General features: G+C 37.5%; 1 protein-coding gene and 1 pseudogene across 1 annotated transcript in view; both read left to right on the forward strand.

The window, feature by feature from the left end:
* The window catches only part of CYYR1 (cysteine and tyrosine rich 1), a 98259-nt gene that overhangs the window by 9249 nt on the left and 74046 nt on the right, over positions 1-14964 (forward strand). The window lies entirely within an intron of this gene.
* On the forward strand, positions 10740-10840 carry LOC121100600 (annotated as a pseudogene).

The raw sequence follows: 14964 nt of genomic DNA on the forward strand, positions 1-14964 counted from the left end.
AAGCTCAATATAGAAAAATAGTACCATTTTTCAGAATTTAAGAATGCTTTTACAGAAGTCAGCATATACTATGCAATCAGTTATGTACAAACACATAGGGAGTGCCCTTCAATTACCATGGCAGTACTGAGATTCTGGGATCCAAAAACGAATAAATGATATACCTTGACCTCTAGGATTTCACAATCTAATAAGAGAAGAAAGTGTAAACAAATAATTCTAATTCAATGAATTAATCTATAAAGTGTCACTGGAGGGCCAGGAAGAGAGAAAACAGCTATGTCGTGTGTGTGTGTGTGTGTGTGTGTGTGTGTGTGTGTGTGTGTGTGTTTAGAAGGAAATGTTTAGAGAAAGTCTCATAAACATGACACTGGATCAGAGTATTGAAGGAAGAGTAGATATTTACATAAATGGACAGTAAAGAAAGGCAGGTACATTCCAGAAAGAGAGAGACTCTCAGTTGCAAAGGCAAAGATACAAGAAAGGAGATGATCAGTTTGGGAAAACCCATGTCGTTCACTGTTGCTGGAGAGCGAAGGTTAAACTTTGAATATGGAAAATGAGTAAGTAGGGAAGACAAAAGATAAGTCCTGAGTTTCATATACTTTTGTTGGTAGATTACATACTTTTATCGACCATACCTAGAAAAACTGAAACAAAATAATCCATTACTTTTCTGGAAATAAGATAGCTGGTTTTATATAGAAATGACACATTCTTAGACATCGCCATGACAAAGGACACAGGTGAGAAGATGCCACATGGACATTATTTTCTTCATGCCATAGAGAATGGATTTGGAATAAACACTTTGTAATGTTGCACTATTTAGAACAACATGACAGATTATGTGACCTTGGAATTATTTCTCCATTTTTGACATTTTTCATCACAGGGGTAACTACCTGAAGATTAAAAGCCTTACTATGCTTGAAAGTGAGGATTGGGCCAACTCAAGAAGTAAACAATTTCTCATCAAATTGATTCTCAAATATTTCATTCAGCCACTCTTGCCCATGAAAAATAAACATCTGTGATGAATATGGAAAGGGATATTTCAATTTTTGCTGCTGATGAAGTTGAATTGACATTCCCGAGAGAGAGAGGATCCAGCATGAAGATGTGGTTGTAGAGTACTCTTTAGAATTAGAAGAATTCAAGGGGAGAGAGGGGGTAATTGAGTGCCTAATTACTGTTAGTAATGGAACAAAGTAAAAACAGGACCTTACTGGAAATGAAGGGAAACTGCTATGTGAGGAAAAAAAGAGCATTGCCCAATATTGAATATGAACCCAATAATGCCTAGGGTGGACTTAGTGAGCCAGATAACAAGATATAAGATTTAATCCTTTTGCTCAAAAATAGATTTTTGCTCTTCCAGTTTGCCTCTGTAAAAGGCAGCTCTGTCTAGGGATTTCAGAGCACCATCCGGCCAACACAAAATTCCCATGGGGGAAAAATCAAGAAGAAGAACTAATAATGGAGATCCTGGGGGGATGAAGTTTCTTTTGTTCTCAATGAAATGTGAAAGATGTATTGCCCACAGTTTTGTCAGGACAGCTAATAAATATCACCATGTGATTTTAGAGCCATGTTATGCATGGAAGCAAAACCAAGTTAAAAGATATAAAGGTTTCATATTTTCAAATGGCATTTGAAGTCGTACACTCATTACGTAGCTGAGCATTCTAAATAAAACACATGAGGCCCTTCAAATACTGACTGGAACATAATGTATTTTGAAAGGCTTTTGGTATTGGTAAAAATATCATTTAAATTAATTAACTTAAAATATTCTTAGTACTTAGATACTAAAAGCACAACTCTGGAAGGTGCTTACTGAGCAAATAGAAGTTTGTGGGGGGTCTTATTTTTAATCATGACACAAAGATAAATAATTAATATAATGTTAAAACAAATATGAATTTGATTTCAAATGTAGTAACAAATTATGTTTAATATAAGAATTAAGTCAGTGTTTCTCAGAAGCCATTTATATTTTATGGGTTATTTTATTAAGAGCAAATGTAAACATCTAGAAATCTAAAACTCTTCTTAGTCAAATTTATATTCTATTTCATCATAATTGCCTTTGTAAATTAAGTTTAAATGTCAGAAACATAATTTGTTTTTAAGAAGAAATGAAGTTTCTAGAACATGTTCTCAGGAAATTATATCTGTAAATATGTATAGAGATGTTCTATGTTCTACGCCAGGTTCTGGGGGATACAGCCTTGAATCAAAATGGCTCTTGCCCTTGAATTGTTTATAAGCTACCGGGGAGCATAGATGTATAAGAGATAGTTCAATCTACTAGGGAGAGCAAAAAATGCAGTGGAATTAGAGAGGAGGTACCTTTAGTCCAACTTTAGGGTCCTAGGAAGGGTTCTTAAAGGAGAGTAATTCTAGATTAACCTTGAAAAGAAAAGCAATTGATAAGATTCATCACTTACTTAGAGTTAAAAGAAAACATTCAGCAAACTAAGAATATAGAGGAAAATGTCTTCACCTTATAAATATCTTAAAAAAAAAACAAAAAAAATCCAAAAAACCACCCGTACCTCAAACACTAGACTTAGTGATACAATATTAGAACCTTTCGCTTTAAAGGCAACTGTAAGGCAAGCTAGCCTCTAGCCCTTCTATTCAGCATCCTACTGCTCTGGTCAGTGTAACGAACAAGATAAGTTAAAAAGAGGTGATAAGAATTGGAAAGGAAGGAGCCAAATTATTATTATTTTTAAATGATATGATTGCCTATACTCCTCGGACTATAAAAATGAATGAGAACTCACCAGGATTGCAGCATGCAAGCTCAGTGTACAAAAATTAGTGTATTCCTATATATCAGCAACGCTCAGACAATGGAATATTTATGTAGTACACCAATCTCATTTACAACATCAACAACTATAAGATACCTGGTAAGAAATCAAGCAGTAATATATGCATGGCATTTATGGAGTAATAGAAATATATAAAAATTTCAAAGGATGAAAGAGACACTTGAAATTATGATATCTGTGAAATTGTAGATGGGAATATAGTAAGGATGCCAATACTGTGATATGGCAGTTCTTCCTGAACTCTATGTAAATTCAGTGGAATTCTCATCAATACCCATGTTTTGGACCATTTTTTTGTTGATTTTGACGGACTGGGCCTAATGTTTATGTGGGACAGTAGGGGAAAAAAAAAGACAGATACGAGAAAGAACAGAGTGAGGAGACATGCCTTGGAGACATCAAGATTTATTACAAAGTTATAGAAAATAAATTGTGTGATATTGTTCATAGATAAACGGATAGAATGTGGAACTTAGAAACTGACTCATGTATATATGGAAATTTGATAGATAACAGATGCCATTACAAACCAGGGGAGGTGGATGGATTATTTAATAAATGGTGCATTAGTTATCCATATGGGTAAACATTAAACTAGATCACTCCATCACACCACACCCAAAAGCCTATTCCTATTGGATTAATAACATAAATGCCAGAAGCAAACATTTACAGCTTTTTAAAAAGGGAGAAAATGACATTATGGTATCAGTATAGGAAAGATTTCTAAAATAAAAGATAAAAGCACAAATAATACTACTAAAACTAAAAACCAATATACTGTATACTTTTTAACAAAGATTTTTATCTCTGTGACTTATTTATTTTATAAGTGGAAGTTTGTATCTCTTAATCCCCTTTATCTATTCCATCCGTCTCCACCCCCATGAGCTATATACTTTTAAATGGAGAGTTTTATGGTATATGAATTATATCTCCATTAAAAAAATTTTTTAGGGGTGCCTGGGTGGCACAGTGGTTAAGCGGCTGCCTTCAGCTCAGGGCGTGATCCCGGCGTTATGGGATCGAGCCCCACATCAGGCTCCTCCGCTATGAACCTGCTTCTTCCTCTCCCACTCCCCCTGCTTGTGTTCCCTCTCTCGCTGGCTGTCTCTCTCTAATAAATAAATAAATCTTTAAAAAAATTATTTTAGTATATAACGCAAGAGAATTCCATAGACAAAGCATAAGGCAAATCCCCCACTTGGGGAAGATACTTGCAATTCATATGACTCACAAAAGGTTAATATCCAGAATGCTCAATAGGAAAATGGGCAATGTGTGTACACAAAAAAAGTAACAGCAGAAAAGTGGAAGGGCAATAAACATATGGAAGATGTTTCAGCTGGCTAGTTAAGCAAGGACCTGCAATACCATCTCACACCTGTCAGGCTATCAGTGCTCTTAAGTGAGACTGTACTGAGACATGTGAGCCAAGGTGAAGGGGACTCACACTGCTGGTGGAGGAAGAAAAACTGTTACCAACACTTGGGGAGCAATTTGACCACATGCAGTCAAGAATAAGATGGGCATACTTTAGGGTTTAGCAATTCCTCTCCCACATATATTCCCTACGAAAATCCCAGATCTGCAAAAGGTGGTGTTTATCATATTGGTGGACATGTTAAACTAGCAAAACATTGGAAGCAACCTAAATTTCCATCAGAAGGAAATGGATAGAGTACGTTCATACGATGGAATGGGATACAACAATGACAATAAATCAGTGCATGATAATGTATCATTATAGTAAGTCTCAAAACTGGTAATGCTGTGTGGAAAAGAGCTAACCGAAACAGAATGTACAAAACATGATACTATTCGTACAGAGTTAAACACATAAAATAATTCTGTGTATTACTGGAAACATGGGCATGTGGTAAATGTGTAATTATCTGAGGGAAAGAAGGGTATGCATGAGTTTTAGGATTTTCCAGGACTGAGAGGTTTCCTAGAATGCAGAATTTTCACTGCTACAATGGGGACAGTCCTTGGCAAACTGGGACAAGTCGGTCACCTAGGGAGAAGAACAGAGAGGAGGCCTTTGAACTCTAGTATTTTATTACTAAAAAAAATTAAACAACTGAAGCAAATACACATTATTAACATGGAATGAGTCTGGGTGGGGAATATGGGGGTATGGGGGTGTTTTATATTATTATCCATAATTCCTATCTTTGAAAATCTTTCAATAAAAAAGAAGGAAGCAATGGAAGCCTGATGATGGCTGGAATGAATCACCTGGACACCTATGATTCTGAGCCCAATTCTGTTGTGTGGGTTTTCCCGTGTCACCAAGCGATGAACTCAGTTCTGACCCTGTGTGGAGACAGCATCAGATCCCACAGGTGAAGGCCTCTGTCCTCCAAGACCCCCTTCCACTCAGCCATCAATGGCAAGTCCAGGTTGTCACCTTTGCTTCTGACCGAGCAGGTATAGATTGGAGATTCCAATGACCCCCTCCTTGGGTTTGATTAATTTGCTGGAGTGGCTCACAGAACCCAGAGATATATTTTACTTATTTTATTATTAAAAGAAAGAACTCAGCCACAGCCAGATAGAAGAGATCCCTAGGGCAAGGCATAGGGAAAGGGCTCTGAGCTTCCGTGTCCCCCTAGCACTCCACTCTCCCCAAATCTCTGCATGTCCACCAACCTGGAAGCTCTCCAAACTCTGTCCTTTTGGGGTTTTATCGGAAGCTTCATGACATAGGTCTGACTGAACTCAATCTCCAGCCCCACTCCCCTCCCCAGAGGTTGGTGGGTGGGACTGAGAGTTCTAAACCTCTAATCACGTGGTTGGTTCCCCTGGCAACCAGCCCCCATCCTCAGATGCTTTCTGAAAGTTACCTCATTAACGTAACAAAAGACACCTTTAGGAAATTTCAAGGGTTTTAGGAGCTCTGTGCCAGAAATAGAATGAAGACCAAATGTGTATTTCTCCTTGTAAGTATCACAGCATCTTAATAACATGCACCTTCTGGTTTGGTACAGGTGGGGTGGGACCTGAAATTCTGCAACTTGAACAAACTGCCAGGGAATGGCGAGGCAGCCCATCCTCCAAGCACACTTGGGTGGGCAAGCCTGGTGCCAAGTGACAATGTCCTATCCTAGGGGATGAAATGGTAGGAGAGAAAGGACTTGCTGACTGATAGAATGTGGGGCCAGCAACTGGGGCTAAAAGAAAGGAACAAGCCCAAATTTAATTCTGGAGCTTTCACTTTGGATGATTGGGTGGATGGTGTGCTGGGAACTAATACGAAATATTCAAGAAGGTTCAGAAAGGGGAATTAATTCCATTTTTAATTATGTTGAGTGGCGGAGAAGCGGGGGAGCAGTGGTAATGGGCTTTCTAGCCTATAGGCCTAGTTCAGTGGGCCTTCAACTGGTGAAATGTACTAATCTGAACTCAGTGGGAAGCCCGGAGCACTCACAGATAGATTTGAGAGTACAAAGCCGAGAGGTGCCTGTTGAAATAGGTGTAGAAGACAGGTGTATGAAAGAGAAGAGCAAGCCAACCTCGGAGCCCCAGGGAAATTCGGAAAGACACTGTGATTTCTTCCCTTTCTATATTTAATCAGCCTTTTGAAAAGTGTTCTACATCTATTTCAGCCTCCCTTAAAGTATTTTCTATCCCTTCAAAATTCCTGCGCCTCTGTGAAAATTGATCTGTTCTTCACTAATCAGCCTGAATAAACCTTCTGTGGTAGGAACAGTAAATGCCTTTATTTTCTTCTATGTGCTTTTTGTGTTTTATGTCATCTAAAAGATAGGATTCATGGCTTTTCAGTTCATTCTGAATGGAATATGTTGTCATGACAAAGCAATTTATGTGCTGGTACATCTTTCTTTACTCGGACCCTGTCCAAACAGAATCGACTCAATCGGGTCATATACCCCCGGTTTTAGAGGCTACCTTCATTAGATAGAAACCCGAGTTTGGTCTTTCTTGTAAGAGAGACTGGGCTTGGTGGTGGCAAGTATTATCAGAATGAAAGGAATTACCCTTTATTTAATATGTTCTCTGTTCCACGTGAGTAAAAATATATTAGTTTATTAATCTTCAAAATAGCCCTCATGACCGAGGTATTATTATTCTTGTCCGAACAGATGAGGAAGTCAAGGCTCAGAGCTAAGTAATTTGTCTAATTTTCTATAGCTACCATGTAATGAGCAAGCACTTATAACTGTGTTTTTGACCTCTTTCTGCCACTCCCCACTGGCTCTGGAAGATCTGAAGATTTCAAAAGGGTTGAATAGAAACTATTCATTGCTATAAGACCTTATAAAGACCTAAACACCATATTTTGGGGGAAGCCCTTTTTTATTCTTAATATTTGGATTAAATTCCCTCCCTTATGTGCCATAATATGATCCTTTCTCTACTCTGGTATTATTTATCACTTTATTCCAGTTCCTAAATTATTTGTTCACCCTTCTGTACTCTAGACCTGGAGAGGCCAGGAAGCCAGTGTAAAGTTTAGCATTGAAGGCATGGGGGGGAACGAACTGTATGATCCATAACAGACTGTTTAATGCAGGTCAATCCTCCATTTACTCATGAAAAACCTGAGATTTCTGTGGGTTCTACCTAAATAGGTATCACCTAGATAAATAGTTGTTTAAATAAATCAAATCATAATTGGAAAATGTTGATTTCAGAGAATCTCTTTTCATGGAGGATAAATCAGAGATCATTCATGTCATGGTTTCTGTGTAGCCAGTCATCACTTTCCAGTCACACAGTTTAGGATAAATTATAATCAGATGAGAGGGATAAGACTTCAAAGACCAATTTGATTATAATGATTTCACCTCTTGTTGCATTTCTGGAGTGACCATGCTCCTTCAGTGATGCCGTGTCATCTGCCAGCCTGTGATTATGAAGGGAACGGCCTCCTGTGCAGCTCTATTCACTTGCATAAGTTTTGGAGATAAAATATTTTGTTGATAAAATTGAGGAGGGAAGAATTATGCACACAGAGTGATTTTTATTGCATTCTATTGGGAGAACGCTGGGTAGGGGGGCGCTACCGGCCAGAACACAATGTCTTTCAGCTGTCTCCCAACTACAAAATGTTAAGATGAACACACCCATAACTAATGAAAATTTCAGAGGGCAATAATAACCTCATAAAGTGTAATAGGATTCCATCTGAAAGTGCCACGGGTGAAAGCCTTGGCTATTTAACCCATAGTAACTCAGAGACCAATGGAATTTGGAGTTTCGATATTCATGTTTAAAGAAAGAGAGAGATCGATCTCACAGGTAACAGGAAGAAGGCTTTTTTTATGCCTCTGCACAAATCTGCCAAAAATAGAGAAAAATATGACAAATTACTTCAAACATACACTGTATGAATTCATGCTGTTAAAAGGTGAGCAGAACTCTATCCTTCCTATGCTGCATTTTGCAAAAAGTAAGTGCTACCTGTGGTTGCAAATGACCACCTGCACAGCGTTGATAAGACATTTTCCCTCTCAGACACCAGGAATAATAGACGATCAACCTCCCAAGTGTTACACATAGAGAACTACTTGAATTTACATTTATCAAGTGAATGGCGATTGCAATCTCAAACAATTCCCATCCTTACATTAAGTAAATAGACCTCTTTGCCCTTTGCCAGGTGGAATTAAACAAAAAATAATTCTTTGTGATTCTATTATTAATAGTAGTCTTAGTGATAGGAAGTCATAGAAGAAAAACCAAGAATGTTCAGATTCCCAAAAAATGCGTTTGAGTTTTTCTTTTATGCTGTGTAAACTCTGTTCTGCTAATAACAGTGAGTCCCAGTTTATTAATTTGTAAAAGGGGAACAGCAGTAACCACTTGCCTACCTCTCAGAATTTGGCTAAAGAAAATATTTGTTCATAAAAGCATTTAGAAGAGCTCTGCACATTTTTGCTGTCATTAATGAAAACACTGGGCTTTGAAAATGTCTGGAGCTTTGTAAAAGAGGAGACAGGTGGGGGGAGCAAAGCGACTTCTCCAAGGTCATCCAGAAATCCATGAGGGATGCGCAGAGCAAATGCCACTTTGGGTGCAGAGCCTTCCCTGGTCCTCCAGGCCAAAACATGGGCTTCTCTCCTCAGGATAGCACCCTCAGCATTGAGTAAAATAAACGACCTTTTTAATCAAATGGGATTGCAGTCTAAAAACTGCAAAAGCAGCTAATTAAGTTCTGTGTTCTGCTGCCCAGCAATTGCTAAAAGCATAATACAGCCCAGAAAGTCACGTGCATTAAATAGACAAATCTGCCATGTTGCCCTAGGCTGACCTATGAATTAGAGAAGCCAACTCAAAAATAAGCAAACAAGTCTAAATAAAAATATATAAACCTGATTTGTTAAAAAAAATCACATATGTAATAGCAAATATCAAGAGGGCAATGATTTGTTTTACCAAACGATTCATTATAGAGTTCCAATTAATTCGCCTTTCAAAATTTATTTTATTCACAACTTTGCAGAAATATATATTGTACATAAGGCTGGTGCATCTCCATTGATGATATGTCAGTAATCAAGGCACAAAACAGTGTTCTAACTGCTGGCCATTTCAACAGAGTGATCACAGTACTCTATAGATTTGAGTGTGCCTTTGCATGTAGAAGTTTAGAAATGCCCTGATTAGGCTTTTTAAAAAAATGTCTTAATCAGCAGTTCTCTCAATGTAAGTCAGTGCTTATAAGACAAGAATAAAAAAGGCAATGACTTGCCTCTGATGATATTATACATAACCTACATTTTGCAACAATCGCCAGATTGAAAATATTTTCAGTGGTAGCGAATAAATGCCAGATGGCATGCAGAATAAAAAGTCATTGATCATAGCAAGGATCCGCTGAGGTCTATCAATTCTCAAATGCATTTCTTTACACTCAGTTTGTTGGCCTTAAACAGCCAGCTTATTGTACATGCTATATATTTTGCTTAGTGTTTGTGGAAAAATAGTTTTTGTCTCATTACCTTTCATTGCAAGGATTGGCTCCAGTTCTAGGTAAGACAGAGAAAGTATGCTCCACTCTCTGCCTCCCACTGAATGCAGCTATAGAATTTGGGAGGAGCGCACGAGGCAGCTATTTCAGGTACATGGAAAGTAAACAGTAGCAAGCGGATTGGGGAACAAGACCAAAATTCAGAGTACTGCCTAACGAGCCAAGAGTTTACCAGTGTTTTTTCCCTCTGTTTCCTCCACTCTGGACTAAACGCAGCCCAAAACACATACGCAGGCTTTCAGGATATGGACAGAGAGAGATACAGGGCAATCCTTCTGGCTAAATAAGCAAGGTCTCTTCATGCTGAAAGACAGTGGGGAAAATACCCCGATTTTTTCCTCTCTTCTCTGTTCTCTTGTGTAGCTCCCAGTGATCTTTTGGTTGCCTCAGCAGTGGCAGTGACAATGACAGAAGCCTACAATTCTGAAACTGGGGTATCTTCCTTTCTGATCAGAATGATGTAATGCCAGGAGGATGGGGTGAATCCCCACTGTGTTTTTTTCTGTCTTTGTCCTCCTAATGTTCAATCCTGGATATGATCCCATTTTCAAAGTATGCAAAGAGCAAAGTAAATAAAGCCCATTTTTCTTTTTTTTTTTTCTTTCTTTCTTTTTTTTTTTTTTTAAAGATTTTATTTATTTATTTGACAGAGACACAGAGAGCTAGCGAGAGAGGGAACACAAGCTGGGGGAGTGGGAGAGGAAGAAGGAGGCTCCCAGTGGAACAAGGAGCCTGATGCGGGGCTTGATCCCATGACTCTGGGATCAGACCCTGAGCTGAAGGCAGATGCTTAACGACTGAGCCACCCAGGCGCCCCTAAAGCCCATTCTTCTGACCAGAGAACCAAAAGTGTTGCCCCAGGGAACCCGAAAGTACTAGTGAGATCTTCATGCTTGCTTCAGCAGCACATATCCTAAAATTGGATGATACAGAGAAATTAACATGGCCCCTACACAAGGATGACGTGCAAATTGGTGAAGCATTACATGATAGAAAGAAAGAAAGAAAGAAAGAAAGAAAGAAAGAAAGAAAGAGAAAGAAAGAAAGAAAGAGGAGAAAGAGAATGAACTAGTGAGATCTTCAAAATAGAAGAGCTCAAGAAAGTGACCTAAGGTTCCTTGTGACTTCCTGGGCTCATCTCAAGTTGCACGTGTGTGGATCCGACCCTGAAGAGTATACATAGAACTTAAGAACTGAATACAGGATAGGCAGCTATCCAGTTCCCAGATTGGCAGTTGGGTGGTGTACACATGGCTCAGATCCAAACCTGACTGCAAAGCCTCTGAAAATGGAACTGACGTTAAAACCACAACCACCGGTCTGACTGGAACTTGTGGTCTAAATTGAACCTAGTTGATTGCCTGCTAAAACGAAAATCTCAAAATTCCCCATCCACCTAAACAAAACCCCAAAACCTCATAACATAATACTCAAAGCCCAGGATACAATTCAAAATCACTCAGCATACAAAAAACAAACGAAACAAAACAAAACAAAATAAGGAACGTCAACTCAAAAGACAAACACAATCATCAAGCAGCGGAGATGGTGGAACTACCTGACAGAACTTCTAAAGCAGCTGTTATGAAAAATGACCCCAAAAGTAAAGCAGACACTACCTGAAATTAGTGAAAAGACCAAAACAGAAAAAAAGAAACAGAAAATATGAAGAACTAAGCAGAAATTTCAGAACAAGAAATACAGTAGCTATCGTTTAAAAAATTCACTGGATGGGCTCAATAGCAGAATAGAGATAAAGAATGAGTGAACATGGGGCAGAGGAAAGCTTTCCAAGTTTGGCAAGAGAGAAACCAAATGCAAGAAGTTCAATAAACTCCTGTAAGGATCAACTTAAGGAAATCCATACCCAGACACATCATACTCAAACTACTGAAAACTAAAGAAAGAAATCTTGAAAGCAGGTAAAAATAAGCAACAGATTACCTACTGAGGAGCTATGATTTGAATGAGTCCACATTTGTCATCAGAAACCATGGAGGACAGAGAAGTGGCACATTGTTTATGTGATGAAAGAAAAGAATGGGTAATTCAGACTTCTGTAACCAGCAAAAATATCCTTCAGGAATAACAGTGAAATAAAGACATTCTCAAATTAAAAAAAAAAAAAAAAAACTAAGAAAATATTTAGCTAGCAGACTTGATCTAAAAGGATTATTAAAGGAAGCTCTTCAGAAAGAAGGCAAATGATGCCAAAAGGAAATCTGCAATATCAGGAAGCAAAGAAGAGTACAAAATTGGCATATAGTTGGGTAAATATAATAGCTTATTTTTCCCCTTTTGAGTTCTTTAAAATAGGTTAGACTGTTGGATGTAGACACATATAAATTATATATTAGTGTTTTCAGTGGAGGTAAATGTGATACATAACACAACTGTTCCATAAAGGGAAGAGACTAAAGCCATCTCTGAGACGGTGAAGTTCTACTTTCTAACTAAAGTATGAAAGTGATTTTCCATAATGATGAAAAGTCTGTGTTCTGTAATCCTTAGAGCATTCCCTAAAAGGAAAAACAAAAACAAACATGCAACCACCAAAAAACCCTGCAAAACCTACAGCACAATATACGTAAAGTAAGGCAGAGAAGGAGAATTGATTGAAGGAATGCAAAACAAAGGAAACAAACAGAAAGAAAATAATAAGTGACAGACCAAATATACCAATTATTACATTGGTGGTCAAAATGCATCAACTGAAGGACAGAGAATGGATTGTTTTTAACTGACAGAAATTTATCCTATCCACACGATACTCATGTCAACTACAATGATATTGGTAGGTTCAAAGTATGGGAGGAGGGAAAAATGGGGAGATGTTGGTCAAGGGGTACAAAGTTTCAGTCAGCAAGATGAAAAAGCTGTGGAGATTTAATGGAAAACCATGTGACTATAGTTAGCAATATTATATTGTGTAATTGAAATTTGCTAAGAGCAGAGATCTTAAATTTTTCTCAACACACACAAAAGAAACAGGCAACTGTGAGGTGATAGGTGTGTTGATTACCTTGATTGTCATGATTATTTTACAATGCATGCATGCATATACTGAATAATCAAGTTCTATACCTTAAATTACAGTTTTTAATTAATTATACCTTAATAAAGCTGCGAGGGAGGGAATAAATGAGCTATCAAGCCATGAAAAGGAAAAAAAAGGAAAAGGATAGAAAAAAATGCATCAGGCAAACATTAACCAAAGGAAAGCTAGAGTGGCTACGTTCATATAAAACTAAATCCAGAGCAGAAAATATTACCAGAAATAAAAAGTGATATTGAATAATGAGAAAAGGGCAGTCAATCAAGAAGACATAACAATCAAAAGGAGAAATTCAAAATTTTGATGTTTGGTTTCTATAAACAGCAAATAAAGAAGCTTATTTTGTTTGCGGAAACACATCTTACAACAGAAGAACAATATGTGCGCATGTTGACTTACGTGGAGGGTTAAATGAAAGTATTTGCATTTTCCCTTTCTCTTTCTTCTTTATTTTTAATTATGAGTCATGTCAGTGAATGGCAGATAATACCATGGAAGCTTCGATTTATTCTACTTCTAAACCAATCTACAACTTGGCAATCCCTGGCATTTTTATGTGTAAACACTTCAACTAGGAAATGAGATATTTAAGGGGATGGCCCACACATAGGCTTTTTTGTAGTGCACCAAAAACCCGTGGCCGTGACAGTAGAAATACTAATTTAGCAGACTGGATGGAGAGTGTGCCTTGAGAGTGACACGGAATGAAGACAGACACAAGCCACAGAAAATTAAGAGTGTCAGTAATTAAATTTTGTGGTAAAAATGACTAAAATAATTAATTTCAACTTAGGTTTAGTAAGAGAAATACACTATTTCATGAAATGTGGACGAGAATTTTGGAAGGGAAAAGAATATAATATTAAAACCAAGACTCTAATCACTGGCAGGCTTTCCCAACTAGGTTCATGCATTTAAAAAAGTTCATTAAACTATTTAAAAGAATGATCTTGGCTTTTTTCTTCTAATCTAAATATTTACGAGAAAGGAGAACTCACAAGGAACAGCAAGACCCCAGAATCCCTTCCTTCCCTGGCGCAGGAGGAAAGTAGTTCATGAGGGAAAAGAGCTGATCGTGAAATGATTTATCCAAAGCCAGTAAAATCTGTTCTGCTTTTCAGATTATGCTATTAGGAAGACTAACCCCCAGGTGTTTCAATTAATCAATGGTATGATTTAAAGATCTGCAAAACTTTGTAGTTTTTTTTTTTTCGTGCACTGCATCATTTATTTCAAATAACACTTTTAAGCCTATATTAGCATATAAGAAACTAAAACATATTTATTCGTTTCTTAAATCACATCCAAGCTTTTAAATGTCTTACAGCGGTAAACACCAGACATTAATGTTGTCTGTTTATAGGAAAGTAGATTTTTCCCAGCATTTACAGTAGTTTAAATTAGAGGTTGCTAAACTTGAGTATTCATGAGAATCACCTAAGAGTACTTGCTAAAAATACATTTCCCCAGGACCTAAGCAAGAAATTCAGGTTCAGCAGGTCCAAAATGGAAGCCAGAAACCTATATTTTTAATGACCAACAAACAGCCTTTGGGCTACCATGGTCTAAATTAACTATATCAAAACACATTCCATTTTTGGGTTCCTATTATCCTGTTTAGTTATCAAATTAAGAAATAGAATCAAACTGCCATATAATGAACTATAGCTTCTTTACCTTTCTATAAACTTACATAAAGACTTATTTCAAATTACTGTGGTAAATATATTCAGGAGGAGTGAAAATAAAAGGCTATAACAATTTATTTACATTTGATCAAAGTAACTGAATAGAGGGGGCAATCAATGACTTCTTGGTAGGTCCTCAACAGTCATATTTACAAAGCCTTTACCTCTATCAAAAATAGGGTTGTAAAATGGTGATCACGTTAGAACCTGTTCCATGGGTGGCTATAAAGAATAAATTAGTAGTAATTTATGAACCACTTAGAACAACAGCTAGTGCTCAGTAATTTCTCGTCACCATCTATTCTCCATGATTATCGGTTACTTCACCAATGATGGGCAAGGCAAGGAATGGTATAAGTATAACAGGGAAGCTGT

This window comes from Ursus maritimus, unplaced genomic scaffold (genome assembly GCF_017311325.1).
Source record: "Ursus maritimus isolate PB19 unplaced genomic scaffold, ASM1731132v1 scaffold_4, whole genome shotgun sequence".
NCBI lineage: Eukaryota > Metazoa > Chordata > Mammalia > Carnivora > Ursidae > Ursus > Ursus maritimus.